This window comes from Athene noctua, chromosome 1, assembly GCF_965140245.1.
Source record: "Athene noctua chromosome 1, bAthNoc1.hap1.1, whole genome shotgun sequence".
Taxonomy (NCBI): domain Eukaryota; kingdom Metazoa; phylum Chordata; class Aves; order Strigiformes; family Strigidae; genus Athene; species Athene noctua.
The window spans coordinates 21,332,860-21,353,689 of NC_134037.1; the positions used below are offsets into that span (position 1 = coordinate 21,332,860).

General features: G+C 39.2%; 1 protein-coding gene across 2 annotated transcripts in view; it reads left to right on the forward strand.

Moving 5' to 3' along the window:
• The window catches only part of EIPR1 (EARP complex and GARP complex interacting protein 1), a 96,962-nt gene that overhangs the window by 23,434 nt on the left and 52,698 nt on the right, over nucleotides 1-20,830 (forward strand). The gene's annotated exons all lie outside the window — the stretch shown is intronic.

The window sequence follows — 20,830 nt, forward strand, 5'->3', positions numbered from 1 at the left end:
TCTTTTATATTGGGAGAGATACTGAGTTTTCTTTTGCTTTATCACACTTATAGATAGTTAACATAACGAACATATGAGTGACGTTACTTCATGAAAAAAAGATGTAGTAGGTGCAAACAGAGGAGCACTTTTTTTTCCACAACTCTTTGCTTTTTATCTAAGAGGAGAAGTATGCCTTTCATATAGGAAATTTGCAGAGTATAGTAAGGATTGAACTGAAAGAGTAATGATGTGTACCTGCTTTGGAGAGAGATTTTTGAGTCTTGGGTAACTTTTTAAAAGCACTTTGCAGCTAGTAATACAGAAAAATCTTGATTCCTGAATATTTTGTTTGTTTTAGTTTCAGTCATCTGGATTTGCTGTTCTTCAGGCCACAGATTAATTCTTTTTCTAGAGCTGACTTATGCAGGATAACAGATTTATTTTTAAACAGACTTTCCCTAGATTTTAGCTACTTTTCCTATCTTTAATCAAACAATTTTTTAAAAAAATGCATTAAAAAAAATCTTTCTGCAGTATCCAGTTGTTATCCCCTGTAATATTATTGAGACATTAAAACTTTTTTTTACATAATGAACTACTTGACAGGTAATACTACTGCCTCAAAGTCAAAGATGACACTAGCAGTCTCGCTGTATGCTTTGAAAAACAAGGGAACTGATGTTATTTGCTTCTCTCTTGAAGGGATAAAATGTAGCAAAATGATGTAATATGCAAAGGTTTTTGTTAATTTTTGTTGAGTGCTAAGAGTTGCATGAGGGAAACTGATACTCGTATTCAGCTGGTAGCAGTAGGTTATTTAACACAATTTACAGAATCATCTAGGTTGGAAAAGACCTTGAAGATCATCCAGTCCAGCCATTAACCGAACATTGACATTTCCCAACTACACCAGATCCCTCAGCGCTATGTCGACTCTACTCTCAAACACCTCCAGGGATGGGGACTCTACCACTGCCCTGGGCAGCCCATTCCAACACCTAACAACCTGTTCTGTAAGGAAATGCTTCCTATTTGTGGGGTCAAGAATCAAATGGAAAGTTGTAAGCTCTCTGTGTGTTTTGAAAAAGATGCTGATGTAATAATGTTTGGAAATCTCTACTGCTAGTGGAGAGAGGCCTTGAATTGATGTAACAGGGCTCTTAATCAAAAGTTGAAAGATCCTCTTAGATGGAGAAGTTCCTATGTTTTTGGTTTAGTGATTTTTTTTTTTTTTTTTTTCTTCAAAAAAGGCATTTTAGCTACCTCTAAGCATGATGGTGTGGGATTTTACAGATCTGAAGCTTTTTTCGTATGTGTGGATATGTATATATGTATGGGTTCTTTTTCCCTGATGTATATACAGCATCTGCTTCCAGTCATATTTATAAGGCCTTTTTTCCCCTGAATCATACAGGTAGGAAACATCTTTCAAAAGGAGTGATGCTACCGTAGAAGAAATCTGCCCCTGTCACTCTCGGGGGGATTTACAGTTTGTTTCCACCCACCCCCCCCTCCGTCCCTGCTTCATGGATATGTGAAATCTTTTTAATTGTCCTTGACATGTATAAATGAAAGAGGCATAAGGAAGTAGAAGTTCAAATGTAGATTATTATTATTGATATACCTACTGAAAAGCCATGTCATTTGTTCATGACTCATAATAGCTAGGCTTCCATGTCAGTGAAAATAAATTTCCTTGTTGTCCACAGGATTTTTTTAAGTGCTGACTTCTGATAAATTCCAGGATTTTTAACCTATAAATGGTTAAACTTGCAAGTGACCCCAATTCAGTTGTTGTTTTGAGATGAACTTTTATTTTTGAGAAACTCTCATCAAGATCTGTCAAAAGTGTCAAATACAGCATATTTCAACAATTGGAGGCAGACTCTCCAATCTTATTTTTGGCAGACAGGTCAAATAAGAGTTACTGCCTATTTACATAAAGCCCATCAGAACATTTACTATGTACTGGCATGTTGATTTTGCAATCCCTTTAAATTCTTATGCTTTCAAGAAAAGTAGTTTTTCCTAAAAGGTAAAGTAAGGTGTCATAGATAACTTACTTGTTCTCAAGAAGTCACAGAGAATTTTAAATCCTTGCTAAATATGCAGTTTGGGACTACGTTCTCTAAACAATGTATGAAGTTAATTTAAATGCTGCTCTGTATTCTTTTGTTCAAGATATTTTATTAAGGTATCATTATATATTGATTATCAGGGTAACCTTTGCCTGTATAGAATTAATACTTTCTTGGACATAACTATCATTTTAGTGGAAAACCTACAGAGCTGGGGGCAGGGGAAAGGAATGACACAATGATCTCTTGTTTGTTAGTGTGAACTATTTTTGGTATGGAGTGAATGGGTGAGATGCAGCAAGGCATTTTACCTTCATGCCACTGTTTCCATGAGAGTTAACTTTAAGTATATAAGGAACTACCTTTACCTTTTCCTTCCAAATGGAATAGTGCCAGCCTGTTGATCACACCAATGATATGTTCATCTGTACCAGTATCATGATGTACAGCAACGACAGGAGATCCTATGCAGAACAGTGTAGACAGGTCTATAGACAGGTCTCTAATCACTTTTTGAACCAGTTGAGATTACCTTCTGCCATAAACTTCGGTAACAGATTTTCAGTCCACTATTCACTGGCCAAACTCCCTACCCTTTCTTCTTAAACTTACCTTGTACTATTTCAGGGAGTGCCACTTGGTTCTAAGATTGCAATATTTGGCCTGTAATAGGAATTCTTTTACCTTGCCAATGCTTTTCTGTTTCTGTAAACTTAGCTCATGTTCCTCCCAAATGAAAGAGTCCTAACCTGTTGAACATCTAGTAAGACAGTTGTTATAATCGTGCTCATTCATGTTAGCCTTCTTCAACCCTTATAGGCCCCTCTTCAGATGCAAACGCTAGAATTGCACTCTCCATTTGACATACAGGCATATCAGGTTTTTATGGGGCTGTGAAACAATCCTTTCTATTTTATTTTCAGTGCCCTTTGTGAGGATTCCTGATGTTTTGCTGCCTTCTGTAGCTTCTGCTGCACATTAGGTTCAGAGAACTGTAATTCTTGACACAAAGAGCTCTTTTCTGAGTTGTTAACTACCAGTTCCAAGTGCAGCATCATGATGGAAGGGCTTAAATTATTTTTCTCTACATGCATTAACTAAGTCTTTTGTATACAGAGAAGCTCATCTGTGGCTTTTTTGACCACCAGGTTTTCTGAAGTCCTTCAGTTGTTCTTGCCTTTGGCATGACATAAAATTACTTTAAAGTTTCAACTCCTGTAAAACTAGAAGTTGACACTGTGGCACTAATAACGCTATTTGTGGAGCTCACGGTGGAATGCCTCTTCTTATTTTACCTTTAGCCTTTCAGATAAATCCTTGTTTTAAATCCATGGGATAAAGCTAGATGATTTCCTCTCACTAGGAAGAGGAAAAATGAAATTTAAAAGCAAAATCTTTCTCAAGCGTAACAATATTGAGATTTTTTTCTTTAAGTCAGGTTGTTACCACTGCAACAAAAATAGATTCTGTCTGTAAAGTGAGTAATGGAAGCATCACTCTTAAGGTTGGTTAAAAACCTTTCCCAGACCATTTTGAAATTAAATGCTTGAAAAATAGTTTTCTATGTTACTGCCATCTTCTGTGTTTGTGCTTGCCACTGCTTCTCTTCAGATTTGAATAAGAAATTTAATTCTTTTGAAATATATGTGCAAACCGATTTATTTTCCCAGTCTTTTTTTCAACTCCTACAAAAATAGGTTCTTCACTTCCATTATGTGTAGGGACATACAAAACCACCAGAGGGCAAAAGAAAGTGCGAGTGGAGAAAGCTGTTATCTGCACTTTACAAATGCAGGCAGGCACATGTGCAAACACACGTCTTATTTGGAAAAAGAAAACAGAACAAGATAGGTGCCACTGTGCAGCAGTTATGAAGACTCAATGTTAAATAGCTTGAGTTTGTAGATCCAGAATATAGAGCCATACAAAGACAGAACTGCTGTTTAATTTTGGTGAAAAGATTGATTTAAATTCCGTTAATTTAAAAATATTACATATGCTATGAGTTATGGCTGTCTGATGCATTGCACTTATCACACAGCAAACTTGCATATTAAAAACATTTCCTGCAGATAAAATTTATCAGTAAGGGCACTGGAAATACACTGCTGGTGATGCCTTCGACTGCTTAATATTGAAGACAGCAGGTGACACTGATTTAACTGGTTTCACTTTGGTGCAGTGAAAACATTCCACATAGGGAAAGCATTGGTACAGCCATGTGATATGCTTCAGTCGTTAAAATGGAGAAGGAAGTTGAATGTTTCCCTAAATATTCCCCAGTGCTGCTCTTGGCAGTAGTTGCAAGATGTACAGAAGAAAGTTTATTCCCATAGTTTGAGGGAAGAAATAAATGTTCTTGATGTTCTCTTAATGTTCTTTGTAGCTTGTACGTGTTGCTTTTCTAGGAATTCTGGGTGTTATATGTAATTTGTAGTGTTCCTTTTCAAGTACTCTTCAATAAGGTTTTAAGTGAAATAATTGAGTATATGATCCATATGATGGAAAACCTCTACAGAAATGATGAATGGCTTGAGAAGTTGTTCCATGTGAACTGCTGTTCACGTTTGAAGGCCTCTGTGCATAGAGGTATATCAAGTTCAGTCTAAATGACAGGTAATGTAGCTGTATTACCTTAGTGTTATAATCTTATGAATATGCAAGACTGCTGTAGGAGTCAAGCTCAGTAGTGTCTCAGCCAGTGTGTAAGAACAGATACATAGGGAAAAGTGTAAGAACTGGGGTAGCGTATATAATATAATTAACTTGAAGTGCAGATGCTTGTTATCCCTTAGTTTAGGATTTCAACTTTATTTGACAACCATTATCAGGATAATTGTAACGTTTGTGCTATGAAGCAAAATAGAACTAATGTCAGAAGGAAGAGGGAAGAAAGAAAATGACAAGTATTAACAGGATAGTCATGATGTTGAAAAGAGTGCTTTTAAAATACTGAAAGTGGATGAAATGCTTCTGAACTAGAACTGGGAGAGAATCTGTTGAATTATCAGGCTACTCTGTTCTTCAGCATTAGAAGGTTTAATTGTCTTTCCTGCCCCCCCCCCCTTTTTTTTTTTTGAGTTTAGAACAAGAAAAATGGTTTTCCTTCTGAAAATTCAAATACCTTTTTAACTCAAAATTTTAAAATATTGAACTGAACTAGTATAATAAATTGAAAGAAAATGTGTTCTTTCTCAGTCTCCAGTGAATGCTCTTGTTCCAGATAATGTGTATCTGCAAAATAACATTTTGTGGGTACACGTAAGGTCTTATAGTATATGTTTAGGCATTCTTGTCCAAATAGCGTGTTAAATAACTGAAACTTAGTGTCCTGGGTTTGAGAGAGTGGCAGGGTTTTTTGGTAGCAGGGGAAGGGGCTACAGCAGTGGCTCCCTGTGAGAAGCTTCTGGAAGCTCCCCCAGCTCCAAGTCGGACCTTCGTTTGCACCAAGGCCAGGCCAATCAGCTGCACCTCTGTGATAACATATTTAAGAAGGGGAACCTGGAAGGGGTTGTGGGAGTTGTAAGAAGGTGTGAGGAGAACATCTGTGCAAACCCAGAGGTCAGTGTAAGAAAAGAGGAGATGATGTGGGGTGCCCAATGCAGATCACCCTTGCAGCCCATTGTGAGACATCAGGGCCATCCCTGCTGCACTGTGGAGGTCTGTGGTGGAGCAGAGACCCACCTGCAGCCTGTGAGGGCCCCACAGGGGCTTTTGCTTTATTCTCTCCTCAGTACTGGGAGCAAGAGGGGAGTGAACAGCTGTGTGGTGCTCAGTTGCCCTCTGAGCTCAAGCCATGACCCTTAGAACCTAGCTTTTCTCTGGTTTGTGTTAAACTTCGGAGTTATTCCTGAATCATGCCAGTGAAAAGAAGTATACTGTGCAAGTTACTTCCAGTAAAAGTTAAGACATTTTGTGACCTCATCTTTTTTGCATTCCATTTTCTGTGGTATTCTTTCTACCATTGAAAGATAGCCTGCTTTAGCCTCCCCATATCTCATCTATCTCATCTTTCTTAGAAAACTGGAGAGGCTGAAGGAGAGTCACTTGCTTGATAGACTGTTATCTATCATATAAAAAATGCTAACCATTTCCTTTATATTTTTATTCTCCTGCTGCCTTACATCACCACCACAATTCAAGTCCTAGGCATATCTAAAATATTTAGCTAATTGATAGTTTTTTTATAAAGTAGCAAATCTGGAGTTCGATCTAGTTATCTGATAACACTAAAACTGTAGTGCTTATATGAAAACATCTTAAAATGTTTTGAAGATTATTACAATTTGAAGTTTTCAACCCTAATTCTCTTGTGTGTTTTTTAAAAATGAAAACTTAATTTTTTTTTTTAAGTTTTAAAAGTGAAACTGTGATTATATTAACTTCATGTGTCATCAAACAAGTGTCAACATTTCTCACCATTAGCCATAGAACTTAAACATTACAGATGTTTATGCTACTGTACCTTGAGTGACAGATAGCTACAGGGAGTATGAGAATTTGAGGTTAATGTTTATGTGCCTTTTCTGACATTGCAAAGACTATTTTGCAGCTCTGCATAGTTTTCTGATGTCCACTGTGGGTGCATATGCCATCTAGTAGACTAACAGCACTTCTTCACTGTTTAAGAATCATGGGATAATTCAGGCTGTAAGGAATGTCAGAGGGTTTTAAGGGATGTTGAATTAGAGTTCAACCTCCTACCTGAAGCAGAATCAGCCTTTTGTTTCAATGTGTTCAGCTTCACGAGGTTCCTGTTGGTCCATTTCTCTGGCCTGCTGCAGTCCCTCTGAGGTTTCCTGATCATTAATAAAGATGCCAACCAGTACTGGCCCCACTGTCAGCCCCTGGGATACACCAGTAGTGAGTGGCCTCCAGATGGATTTCATGACACTGATCACAACCCTTTGAGAATGGCAGTTCAGCCAGTTTTCAACCCCCCACATTGTCCACCTGTATTTAGCTTGTTTGTGAGGATGTTATGGGAGACTGTACCAAAGGCTTGTTAGAGATAAACAACATCAACCACTCTCCCCCTGTTTGCAGAGCCTGTATTTTCAATTTAAATTTCACTGCAGAATGCAATCATGTTTGTTAGGCATGATGTCCCCTTCATAAATCTGTACTGAGTGCTCCCAGTCACCTTATATCTGGGTGTGTTTTCCAGGTTCACTTAATCTGTTGCCTTCCTAGGGACTGAGGAGAGGCTCATTAGCATGTAGAGCCTCCTTCTTAGACGTACGAGTGACATTTACTTTCTTAAAGTCCTTAGGAACCTCTCCCCATCACCATGACCTTTCAAACATAATTGAAAGTGGCCTCATAATTACATTGGTTAGATTCCTCAGCTCTTGTCAATGCATCTGCTCAGGTCCCATTTTTTAAAAATATTTTCTAACTTGTTGCTCCTCTATAGAGGGTGAGTCTTTATTGCTCTAGACCTTCCCGCTGATCTTGGGGACCTGGGATCCCTGAATCCTGAGGATAGTAAAAAACAGGGTGAAGAAAACATTGGTATTTTGGACTTTTTGGCATTCTCTTTCATCAGGTCCCCTGCCCCATTCAGCAGTGAGCCCATGTTTTCTCAGGTTTTCCCTTTGCTGATATATCTTTAGAAATCCTTGTTGACTTTTGCCAGATTCAACTCAGATAAGCTTTAGCTTCCTTACCACATTCTTCTGTGGTGAGATATTGTTGTTTCCATATTCCTCCCAAGCCACCTGTCCCTTCTTCCACCTCTTGTATGCTTTCTTTTTATGTTTGAATTTAGTCAAGAACAACTTGTTCACCTGTGTTCACCTCCTGCCACTTTTGTTTCACTTCCTACTCAGTTGGATGGACATTCTTGAGCTTGGAGAAGATAAACCAAACCTTGAAAATCAACTGCTCTCCTGGACCCTTTTTTTCTCCAGGACTGTCTTCCATGGGATTCTTCAAAGCTGATCCCTGACCAGGCCAAAGTCTGCTCTCCTGAAGCCCAGGGTGATGTGTGATTCTGCTGTTTGCCTTGTTCCTTCATGTCGGGAGACAAGATGAATTCCTCCATCCCATGATCTTTGTAGCCCAAGCTTCCCCTAACCTTGAGATCTCAGAACAGTTCTTTGATATTTGTAACTGTGAGGCCCAGCAGAACTCCTCCCCATAGTCTCGTTGATTGCTAGTGTTAGTTATTATCAATGTACTGCACAAACCTCCTGTGTCCTGCTGCATTTCCTTTGCGGTAGACGCTGAGGTGGCTAAAGTCCCCGCTGAGGAACAGGACCTATGAATATGAAGCTCCTTCTTCTTGTCTGAAGGTTGTGTTATCCTTTGCTTCATCTTTCCTGCAGTAGACATCAACTGCAATGTTGCCACATCAGTCTACCTTCTAATCTTAAACCATTAGCTTTCAGCTGGCCCTCATCCCCCCCCTAGAGCTCCATGCTCTCTAGTTGCTGTTGTTCATAAAGGGCAGTTCTCCCTCTCACTTTCCTGATCCATCCCTTCTAAAGAGCCATGCCTCTCTAATTCCAGTGAGATTGTTCACCCCAGTAAGATTCTGCATTGGGAATAAACATAAGGTGTATTTGTTCAGTACTAGCAAAGAGATTGTATCCTATCTCTTGAGCTGAAGATTTGACTGTAGGGCTTAAAAAAAACCACCAAGGCTTTCTTGTGTTTGTTTTTATTTGATTATATTTTCATGGGTTTTTTTCTTCTTAAACTATAAGCATTTTAGGGAAGGACTATATGTCCTTCTCCAGTCGAGTTTAATAAAAAAGCCTATGGTAGGGTTTCTCTCCCATGAGTCCTTATGAGCTGTAAACAAATGAGGAGAACTGTATAGTTGTGAGCAGCTGACTAAAACCAAAATGTATTGCTTGAATGCCCCAGTTGAGAAAAATGCTGACTAGTATAGGGCAATAATTATTCTTTCTTTTCCTGTGGACTTTATGGATGTGCTAGCTGTTGATACCTTAATGTCAGTTAAGTGAAATTCAACTGAAGAACCCCAAACAGGAGTAACTCACTTTTTCTTGTATTAGTAAAATTAGCTTTTTTTATTGTAGCATTTGTAACTGACTTCATGAACAGAAAATCAAATGGTACTGTATCTAGCTACTAATTGTTCATAATTATTTTCTTCCATTAATTACTTGCGCTTGATGTGTGAGCACGTCTGGAAGTTAGCTACCCAAATTGGCCAGATAATGTAAAGGTATTAAGCAGATGATGACTCTGATATCTAAGCTCTGAGTCACAAGTTATTACTGGAAGAAAGTTTGTGTGTATGAATTTCCCCATAGATTTCTCATAGAAAAACTGGCTGCTCACGGCCTGGATGAGCATATAGTCTGCTGCATCAAGCAGTGGCTGGATGGACAGTCCCAGAGTGGTGGTCAATGGAGCTAAATCCAGCTGGCAGCCGGTCACAAGTGGTGTTCCTCAGGGCTCGGTGTTGGGACCATTTCTGTTCAACATCTTTATTGATGACCTTGATAAGGACATAGAGTGTGTCATCAGTAAGTCCGCAAATGACACCAAGTTAAGTGAGAATGTCGATCTGCATCAGGATAGGGAGGCTCTACAGAGAGACTTGGATAGATTGGATCAGTGGGCCAACATTAAGGGAATGAGCTTCAACAAGGGCCAGTGCCAGGTCCTGCACTTGGGCCACAACAACCCCCTGCACGGCTACAGGCCTGGGGAGGTGTGGCTGGAGAGCTGTCTGGAAGAGAAGGATCTGGGGGTTCTAATGGACAAGAAGCTGAACATGAGCCAGCAGTGTGCCCGGGTGGCCAAGAAAGCCAACGGCATCCTGGTTTGTATTAGAAATAGTGTGACCAGCAGAAGTAGGGAGGTGACGGTCCCCCTGTGCTCTGCACTGGTGAGGCCACACCTGGAGTATTGTGTCCAGTTCTGGGCATCTCAATATGAGAGAGATATCGAGGTGCTGGAGCGAGTGCAGAGGAGGGCAACGAAGCTGGTGAAGGGCCTGGAGAATAAATCCTATGAGGAGCGATTGAAGGAGCTGGGACTGTTTAGGAGAAGAAGGCTGAGGGGAGACCTCATCACTCTCTACAGTTACCTGAAAGGACATTGTAGAGAGGTTGGTGCTGGTCTCTTCTCACAGGTAATTAGTGAAAGAACAAGAGGGAATGGCTTTAAACTGCAACAGGGGAGGTTTAAACTAGACATTAGCAAAAAATTTTTCACAGTGTCCTGGTTCAACTGGGATAGGGTTGTTCCCCCAGCAGTGGGGAGAGAGCTCTGGCCAGGTTATTCGATACCATGCTGAGGTCAGGTCCATGCGCCAAGTGCGAGAACAGTTTCTTGTGGGCTTTTGTCCGGGGAAGCATGCATGGCGGGCTGGATGTGTCCATTGTGGTATATCTCTGTATAGCTTTTGTCTTGTTTACTGTTATTACCGTTTATTATTGTTGTTGTTGTTGCTATTGTTGTTGTGCAGTTTACACTGTTGTATTAAATCTTTCCTTATTTCAACCCCAGAGTTTGTGCCTCACTTCCAGCCTGACCAGTCTGAGGGTGGGGGAGGGATAATGGCAATGTGGTCTCTGGTCCCGGCAGGACCACCACAGCCTTTTTGGCACCCAGCGTGGGGCAGAGGTTCAGCAGGGCCGTTTGGCTCTGGGGGGCCGGGAAGACGCCCTCTGCCTGAAGGCGCAGGTGGTCGAGCTGCTCCCAGATGCCCACAGCAACATGGCCAAGCTCCAGCTGGTGGTGGAGGCCAGTAGCCGCTGCATCATCAGCCTGGAGGGGCAATGGGAGCATCACCAGGGGCCCCTCCTTGCCGAGTACCGGCACCTCTGGGCACTGCGGGACTCAGCTCAGATGGAATCATCCCATTGCCTCTTGGAGATCCGCGCCTTCCATGACCGCAGCTGCTCGGCCGCCGCTGAAGCCCGTTGCAAGGAATATCTGTACAAACAACGGCTGACGGAACTGGAGGCGCTGCCCTCTACGTCACATGCACCGTCTACACCCAGCACATGCTGGAGATCGTGGGCAATATCCGCAAGCAAAAAGAGGAGATTGGCAAGATTTTAGTGGACACGTGGGTGCTGCAGAAGGAGATCAACTCCTTGGTGGGGAAATTGAAGAGAACCTTCAGCGTCACCGATGAGCTGCTCTTTAAGGATGCCAAGAGGGACAAGGTGGTGAGAAAAGCCTACAAGTACCTGGCAGCTCTACATGAGAATTGTGCTCAGCTCATCCAGGCCATTGAGGACACCAGGACCATCCAGAGGGAGATCTGAGACTTGGAACAGCAGATCGAAAGGGGAAACTTAACCCTATCCATTGAACCAGGACACACAGAAAGAGTCGTCAGACAGTGGAATAGACTGCCAGGGGGTGGTGGAGTCACCATCCCTGGATGTGTTTAAGGGTCATTTGGATATGGTGTAGGGGAGAACTTTGTAGAGTAGGGCTGGTGGTTGGACTCGATGATTCCAAGAGTCTTTTCCAACCTTAATGATCCTGTGACCACACATCTGGGTTTTTGTTGAGGAAAAGCACAAAGTGTAGACTGTGAAAGGCTGGTTTAAGGGGTAGTGAACCTACTTTTTCATATTCAGCTAGTCATTAGAACTTGGTCTGGCAAGCTTGAGGCAGTCTAAAGTAATCACGTTGGATATACTGACATTTGTCCTGTTTGTAGTAGATTTCAATGAACTGTCAAGTCATTTACGTTTGTCTTTGGAACTCCTCCTATAGAGTTGAATGGGAATGCTAAAGGTTATTTAGATAGACCATTAAAAATGCAACTGTCTAGAAGGAGCCTGATTCGATGAGGGGTTAAGTGGTTTGCAGTTCCCATTAGCTTATTAAGGAATATAGTGTTTTAATACCTCATGAAACATCAAGTGGAAACCTTAGTGCATTGCTGTCATCTAGTCCTACTTAACTGACAGCCACCGTGGCTTTGTTGGTCATGAAAGTAAGTGCCTCCATGAGACTCCTGCTTTCTCTTTCCCCTTTTTTGTGTGTGTGTAAAATTATCAGCATTGATAATGGTGTTCAGCTTCACTAGCTTTAGTGATGATAAAAGCCAACATGTAAATATGGTTCATTAACTTTTATTGGTGTATTGTGCAGCTCTTCTCAGCACAGGGTTAAATCTCACAATGCTTTTTATATAGCTGTTATAGCTGATACCTTCGTTTCTTGTAGGGTTCCCACTGTTGTGGTTAAAGTGTGCTGGTGGAAACAACAGCAGGAAGATTATCACAAACAAACAAAAAGCATGTAGTTAGTGCTAGTTTCTTCATTATTTTCTATTCTGTTAAAACCTAGAGAGATGTATCTCAGGTATCAAACAAGCCATAAGTCATTGTTGTGACTTGTGAGATCTGGTCATGTGAGGTGTCAGGAAGAAAGTATGCCTGTTGGTGCTGCTGAGCAGCTTTCACAGTCTTGCAGACAAATTATACCTGAAGAGTAAAGTTCAGCTCATCAATGTAGCAACAGTTGCAGCTCTTCACTTGGGCTGTCGCCATAAGGCGGAGTTCCAGAAATGTCAACAGTAAATTTTGAGCTCCCTCAAAAAGATGTATATCTGCAGAGTATATCCCCCAAAAAGGTATGTGCTGGAACATTCCCTCAAATTACCTCTGGATAACAAAAAACATCAGACTATAAAGAAGTTCAGTTTATAACTTCTCCAATTTTTGAGCCTGCTGACTGCCTGCTTTCTGCAGGTTCTGTCTCCTATTTCGATACAACATGATGGGTTTGCTCGTCTCTCCATGTCATACCCCACGCATTCACACACTCTTAGATCATTCTCTCTGCATTATTGTCCAGCATGTAAGGTTTTTAAAACCTCCTTAGGCATCTGTATATACAAGGCAAACATGGGAGCCTGTTCTCTATAGACCTAAGCCGTATCTGTGTTGTATAGGTGTGCAGTAAATGTGAATTTATGGTCCTCTGCGATGTGCACGCTAACAAGAAGGCTTTGGTTTATGCAGTACTTACCACAGGTTGGAGTAATGAGACAACAGCTAAGTATGGAAGATGTCCTCTGTGTGAATATGTCTGGATTGTTGCATGTTATTGTTTTTCTACTAAATACTTCTGCTTTCAAATCCACTTGAAAACATTCTTCTGTTAGGATACAGCGTGAGCTGTTGTGTTATGTTTCTGCCTTGTTTCCATGTTTACCTTTTTCAAAAATCAAAGGCTGTTTTCTAGTGGCTAAAAAGTCCATCTAAGTGATGTAAAGAAAAATTAAACTGCCTGCAACTCCTTACATATATCTCACCTCATGTATTTCAGAAAAAATGTGAGGTGAAAGTCTACACAGGGTTTTGGCACAAAGATGAAATTCTTAACCCAGAAAGAGTGGTGTGTTGTTTTTCCACCTCTTTTGCCTCTGAAGGACATGTTGTTGAATAAATGGAATATGGTTTATCTTTTTTATGAATTGCCTAAAAAGGCTACAAGGTTATTTTAAAAGAAGAAAAAATACATACTTAAATAATTTGGGTTTTATTTCTTCATTTTATTAAACTATGAGAAGGTTGTTTACATTGATCAATAAAGAAGAATGATAACTGTTTGTCAATGGAAAGGAGGAGGCTTCAGAGTGCTGCTTGTTCCTGTCATACCGAGAGCATTAATGGGCACCAGCTGGGCTGTAGCTATAGTAGCTTCACCACTTCAGCCTTGCACAGCAAGAGCTGCTGTGGCAATGCTGCAGAAGGGCCTCCTGTGCAGATTTAGGAAGTATACACTTCAGTTGTTGTTCCCTGGGCAACAGAATAACTGCAGCCAGCTGGCTTTGCACCACCTGAGCTGATCAAAGAGCAAACCCTGTCAGGCACTGATACTTCAGCTCCTCCAGCTTCAGTGTGAATGTCTGCAGGCAGGGATTAGGAAGCATTGTCATTCGGGTTTCAAGGTTAAACACAGGGGAATGAAATAGAATGACAGCAGAAAGTACAATGAAAACATCATTCCTGTAGATATTACCATCTAATGTGTATAGCTATTGATTATAGAAAAATAATTTTTAAATGCTCCATTAATAACATGCATACAAAATGTGCTTTGAAATTATTCAGAAAGAGAACAGGAGATTAGCAATAACAGACTTTGAATTTTGGCAGAAAGAAAAACAGTCAAGGGTGATTTATCATATGTGTTTAGCTAAGAAAGACCATAAAAAATGATTGAACAGAAAGATTAAAAAGCCTTGTAAAAATATATGATTATGAAGGACTGAGCAGAACTGGATCTGGTCTGCTTTGAGTGACTGCTGTAAGTTTCTGACAGGTCAAGACTGCGGTTGTTATGTATGTCAGAGCATACCTCAGTGGCACGGTAGGTTTTGTTCAGCAAGTGGTGCCAGAATAATGGAAGGTAGATGATTGAACAACAGTGAACTGTAATGTTGGCTGATGTGGACCTGTGTAGCTGGGCTCAAAATCCACTTAAGTCTGTTGGATGGGGGGGCAGGTGACAGTATTTCTTGTATGTCCATTTAAATTCTATTCTTATACTTATCCCTTTATATTATGGTGAAACTTACTTAAAGTGTTCGCTTTACTTTTTCCAATGTCTCTAATTACTTCCTGTAAAAGATACTAATTTAACTTTTGGAAAAATTACTCCAGTGGGTGAACTGGTGGCAGGAAGAACGTGGATAAGTGGTAGTACTTATTGACTTTTATTAAGTTCTGGGTGTGCCTCAATCGACACCTGAAAGAGGAAGGCAAACAGAGCCTGTGGGTTTCTGCATGTACTCAGACTTCCTGGTTGTTGAAACTGCAGGGTATTGATTAGCATCTACACTTTTGATGAGGATTTGGTTTTTATATTTCATATATTTTTTGCTGTATATACTTGTTTTAATTATACTTGACTGATGGAAGTGTCTCCAAAGTAGTTTCAGGTAGGGGTTTTTTGCCTTTCTTTTTTCTTGTTGTTAAAACTCAAACCATCGAGCTTTTAAGTAGAATAGTTTCTTTCTCTAGCTTCCCTACAAAAAACATATTTGGGGAGGCAGAATTTCAGTAAAAGGATTCCGTGTGAGAAAACAATTAAATTACTGTGTTGTTTTCAATTGGAATATCATAGCTCCAACATAACAAGTATGGCTTTTTTTCTTCTCAATAGTATAAAACCAAATAGAGGTCTAAGTGAGAACACTTACTTTGTACAGTGACAAACTAGACTGCATCTTTCTTGTGCATCTATTCTGATTTATTGCATCAGTTGTCCAGATATCAATTGGTTTCTTAGTACGTTTACTGAGGTTGCATGTTATGTCCTTTTTAAAGCTGTTATTTATTAAAGAGAATAAACTGTATCTTTCAAGAAGTCTGTATAAACAGATTTTTATGACACTTGATGTTCAGTTGTATTCTTTGTAGTTTTGCAGTCTGTGGTATTTTCTGAAGGAATCTTTATAATAATTGACTTAAAATTGTAGGTTCTTCTAAATCTGTAGATATGACAGAACTCATTTATTTCCTTATGCAAATCTTTAACTGTAGGAATTGCTGAAGCAAAATCAAGGGTTGTTGAAGTATGCAATCCCTTCTAGCTTAAAAATTTGCAAATTCATAAAAAATGAGTAATTTTCTACAAGGACAGGAATGACTTTCAGTGTCCTGAGCAAATATATTGCATGTGGTATCAGCAGTCTGTGTTCTTATATCCACATTTTTTCCTTTTTCATCTAGTCCCAAAACGATTATATAGTTGTTAAGGAATGTCTGCAGGCTACTGCATTCCAGCAGCAACAGTACAGTTAATTGTTCTGTTGTCTGTGACATAACTCTTTTTTAAAAGAGTAACAAGTACTTGTAGTTAACATAGGTGTTTCTTTTCAGACTCTCATTAATAACTTCCTGTTATGTTTACCTTTCAGGCAGATTTTTTTTTTTTTTCCAGGCTTATTTCTTTCTCAGAGGCTATTACTTTAAGTTGGAACAACTCTTCAAGTGGAGCAGTGTTTAGAGGAAGATAAATAGGATGCTTCATCTGTCTACAACTTCTACTTTTTTTTTTTTTCTGTGTTGAAACAGCTGGCAGTAGAAAGCTGAAAATTGTTATGGAAATAACCCTCATTGAGAAGTCCTTTTGAGTGCTGTAGTGAAAATTGGTATCGATTTGACCAAGTTGTGACCCTTTGCAAATCACACGCTCTGCATGCAGAGTTTTCTCACTTGCTCAACTTGTAAAGTAGGCATCTAAAGATGGCTTTATGTTCTGTAGCCATGGTTATCTCTCAGGCTTTGGCTGAACTGACTAAAGTTTGTGTCCTGCAGTTGGTTACTGCACCCTCATTGCTGATGGCATCATGTGTAGCTTCCTAGTCAAAATGTGGGATTATTTGCTTGTTCCCTGAGTTCTGGTTGGTTGGTTTGTTTGTAAGCCAGCATCACTTCAATAGCACTGGGTAGATGAAACTGTACGGTTACTCTAGCAGATGGTATCTTCTGTCCAGCAGACAGTATTAATGAATTTGGGGTAACAGTGCTTAACAGGCAGTTGTTGCAGTTGAAACAGTACATCTAGCTCCATTCTTAGCTATACCTAGCAGAAGGTATACTGTAGATGCACAAGGAATTAGACAACGAATTTCTCATTAATGAGGAGGAACAAATGTGACCAAGGTTAAACACTTCGTTGTTTCATTCCTCGACCATTTTATGTGAACAGTGATTTAGGAATACTGTGGGACTCCCTTCTGCAAACCTTTCACTTGTTCTCTATGAACATGTAATTTTTTAAGTTCTCAAGAGCGGTTCGATAGTGCTTAATTTGACCCAATAACATTGTTCTTAATACATTCAGTGATGAGACTATGACAAACTAATTTAACCCTATCCATTCCCTTCTGCATTGGTGCTGTGACAAAAATTCTGTTTTCAGTATGAGGTAGGGATGGAAAAGTGGTTTCCAACTATGTAAATAGCTTTAAGGCAGGCATAGAAGCATGACTTAAATAAACCCTATGTGTTTTCCTTGTTTTTCTTTCTTTTGCAGATAATTGGCATTGTCATTTCAATATTACATTCATATTGGTCTCTTAAAGTTTTCAAGAAATAGTATGAGAGGTGGTAGATAAAAACACTGCCATTTTGTATGTATATGTTTGGTAGGGTGGTGTGAAGATAGTAAAAGAAGGGAAAATCTGGAGTTTATTCTTGTAGGTATTCTAGGTAAGCAATGACACTACAAAAGTGGTAGTGAAATTACTAATACTGGGGTTTTAAATTTTAATATGATCACATGGGAAATAAGGCTATATGGGTAATACCACAAATACTGTATACTTCTAGTGAGCCTGTCATACAGCCATGAGAAGCTTGTTGTGGGACTTGGATTTCTGTGCAATGAGAGTTATCTTGTGTGTATGGATTCATGTACGTTTGTTGCTAGTGGTTATGATAAAGAGGAATCATGACCCACAAAAAAGCTCCATTTAATTTGTCATAATAGAAGGACACTTTCACTCAACACTAGTGTTTGCCCTCTCTTTTACTGGGGAGAAAATGGTGTCTTTTAAGAAGTTCGTTATATAAAGGGAAATTAAGCCTTTCTTAAGGGCAGCCATATCTAAAATTACTTCTGTGGGAGGCTGTGGCAATTACATTTTGGTTTCACACATCTGGGAATTAATAAAGTGTCAGAACTGTAGATAAGTACATAAAAAGTACAAGGAGAAATTAATACTGCTCTGAATCAAGTTTCAGCTCTACAGACTTCAGCCAAGTATCTAATCCCAGAATTTGTCCAGAGTTCAGAATTAGAATCTGAAGGCTTGCGATACACATGCAGTTCTTAATGATGGATGGTCATTAAACAGCTAGAAAGTGGTCTGTCATATTCCATGAGCATCTTCAAACCCCGTTGAAAGCAGAGGATAACATCTGTGCTGAGTGTTCAGGATTTTTGTGCATGTTGGTTTGCAGTGTTGTCTCCAGATACACAATGAATTTTGGCCTTCGCCACCAGTTCTGATAAAGTGAAACAGGTATGGAATGGCACGATTCTGCATGTGAAATTCTGTGCCAACCTGTACTTCAGACTCTTTTTACTGTTACCAGTTGTTTACAGGAATTTCTGTGTTATAAGAGTAAGTGGAGGTAGTGAGCTTATTTTATACGAGTGACAGTAATATGAGAAGAAACTTTTAGTAAATACCAAAATGTAATTACAGTAGTCAGGAAAAGAAAGTAAAATTTTTTTCTATTAATAGTGAAAAGTAGTGGCAGCTACCTCACTGAGCCTTTCTTAATGTTAATTAAAAATAGATACTTTTTTTTTTCTGTAAGCATGGGCAGAGGAAAATAACAAATTCCATATCTGAGAAACAATGAATGACTACTTTGCTATTGGGAACCCTAGTAAGTTTGATAAGTATGCTTAATTTTAGAATTGTGTTTTAAAGATGTATGTTAATATATAAGGCTTAAAGCAATTTTTTAAATGATAAAAATGTAATATTAAAAAAATAATTGTCTAACTACATAATAGCCGTTAATAGACAAATCTGACTGTGGTCAAATTACATTTAAAAATACAAGCTTCTCTTGCATTCTGGAAGAGCAAATGGCATCTGATACACATCATATCATCAGAGCAACTGAACAGCTTTCCAGAGAGGACACTGTTTGCTGGGCTTCAGTGGTATAAATAGGTCTGCAAAATGCAGAAATCTGATAAACTTGTTTTCACTACTCTTCTGCCTGGAGCATCAGGGTACATTTTAATCGTGTTCCTTAGCAGCATCTGTAGTGATAATTTGAAAGCAAATATAAAAGCTGTGTAAAATTGCTTCACACATTAAAAATTCAAGCTGATTCATTTCATTGATGGTTTTTGACAATTTTCAAAACACCGAAGTGTTGTAGAAACCTGTGTCACATCAAGTTTCAGGTGGATTTACAATTTTTTTTTTCTGTCTCCTTCACTCTTCAAACCAGTGCATGGTTTAGTTGTTTTAGGGTTTTCAATTTGGAAATCTGATTGTGCAAGAAACTAAACCTTTTTTAAGAAGTTATTTGTAGGAACACATCATCAGAATTTCAAGATGTTCCAGTTTTCAGAAGTTAAAATGACATTTCAAGGCTGTATTAAGACTTGTGGTGCTGTGCTGAGAGAAGGGATGGCTTGAGAAATGTGTGGTTTGTTTTCCATGATTTGCTTTTGTGGTTCTCTGCATAGTTCTTGATGGTAGTGGAAAAGCTAACGCTTTATATGCATAGTACAGACCTTTCTGTAATTATAATCTTAATCAACTTCTCTGTGGTGTTCTTTAATGTTCTGTCACATAGTGAGTATTGAGGTGAAACATTTGATAAATCTCACCTTCTTGAACTATATTGCACTTTCAGTTCATGTTATTTATTATTGTATGGCATACAATGCATGCTGTGCGTTGATTTGCCCTTTACTAAAGAAGTGTAGCCATCTGCTGCTGCTTTCTTCTCTTCATTTAGTGGTACATGGATTTAAAGGATTTGCCTCAAATGGTTTGGAAATAGCTGTTTAGTTAGCATGCACTAGTAAAACTTCCATTAAGTATTAATAAATAAGGGATTATCTGTCATATTTAGATGTATGGTCTCCTGATACTGTATTCAACTTGTATATGCTACATTACCATAGAACAGTTATGTGCATTGTACATATATTTTATATTTAGTACAATCTGTCAAATACCCAGTGCTTGTGCACTGTACTTCAAATTAAATTCTGTACTGTAGTTTAAAGTTCTACCCCTGTTTCCTTCTCATAGAAATGGCCTTTTTCTCTTACTGGTTTGATCTAATTACCTATGGTTTTTATTTCATATGGCTACTTTTTAAACAGGTCTCCGTTCTTGCATTTTGCACTTATTTACTACGTATCACTATGTATGAATTGCTTTTTGTCCTATTCTCTGTTGTTTGGGTGCCTTTCTTGTGCGTAGAATACCTAGATTGGTGATCTTTATAATACAAACTTTTTCCCCCCCGTCAATGTAATTTTAGCCTGAGAGGGCCTTTTTCAGAGTTGCTGTCCTTCCTCTTGAAAACACTCGCATTACAATCGTTCCTGTTTTTCTTTCCACTGATGTAAGTTGGTCACGTCTGCTCATGGCTCTGTAATCAGGCACTCTACACTAAAATCACCTAAAACGTACTTCGAGACAGGACTGTGAGAGAGAGGCATGTGAAATGACCTCAGAACAGAAAACATGTTGTTCGTTGCTGCTTATCCTTTGGACTTCTTGTTTAACACATCCTCCAGCAGGTAATTGCTCCCCCAGCTTTTGCTTAAGGTCTTTGTTCCTGCTGTAGTGAACGATACTGACCTATTCATCTTCTGTGAACCCTGGACCAGTGGCTGGAACAACATGACCACATGCAGTGCTGCTTAGGTCTCCTCCCATTTTGCACTGCTACAAACTGCTATGTTGGGTGATGGGCTATGCCATGTGTGCATAGAACATATGGTATTTTCTCCTCAATCTACAGTTGGCTTGTTCATCATACATTGTCATATTTTGCTATATGCCTGTACGTTCAATTTGTCTTTTGGAAGCTGTTTTTATTTGCTAGAATTAGAGGAATGTATTTACATAGAAAATTAATTTTGCAATAAATGGTTATTGGTAGTAAAAGATATGACATAATGCTATAGATTCAACTGAAGCTAGCCCTTAAAAGGAAAATGTTAAAACAAAGTCTAAATCCTTATTCCTAAGGAATTAAGCAATGTAACTTGTGGCTCATTTTCATTAACATCAATATGGGGAATGAAGCTTG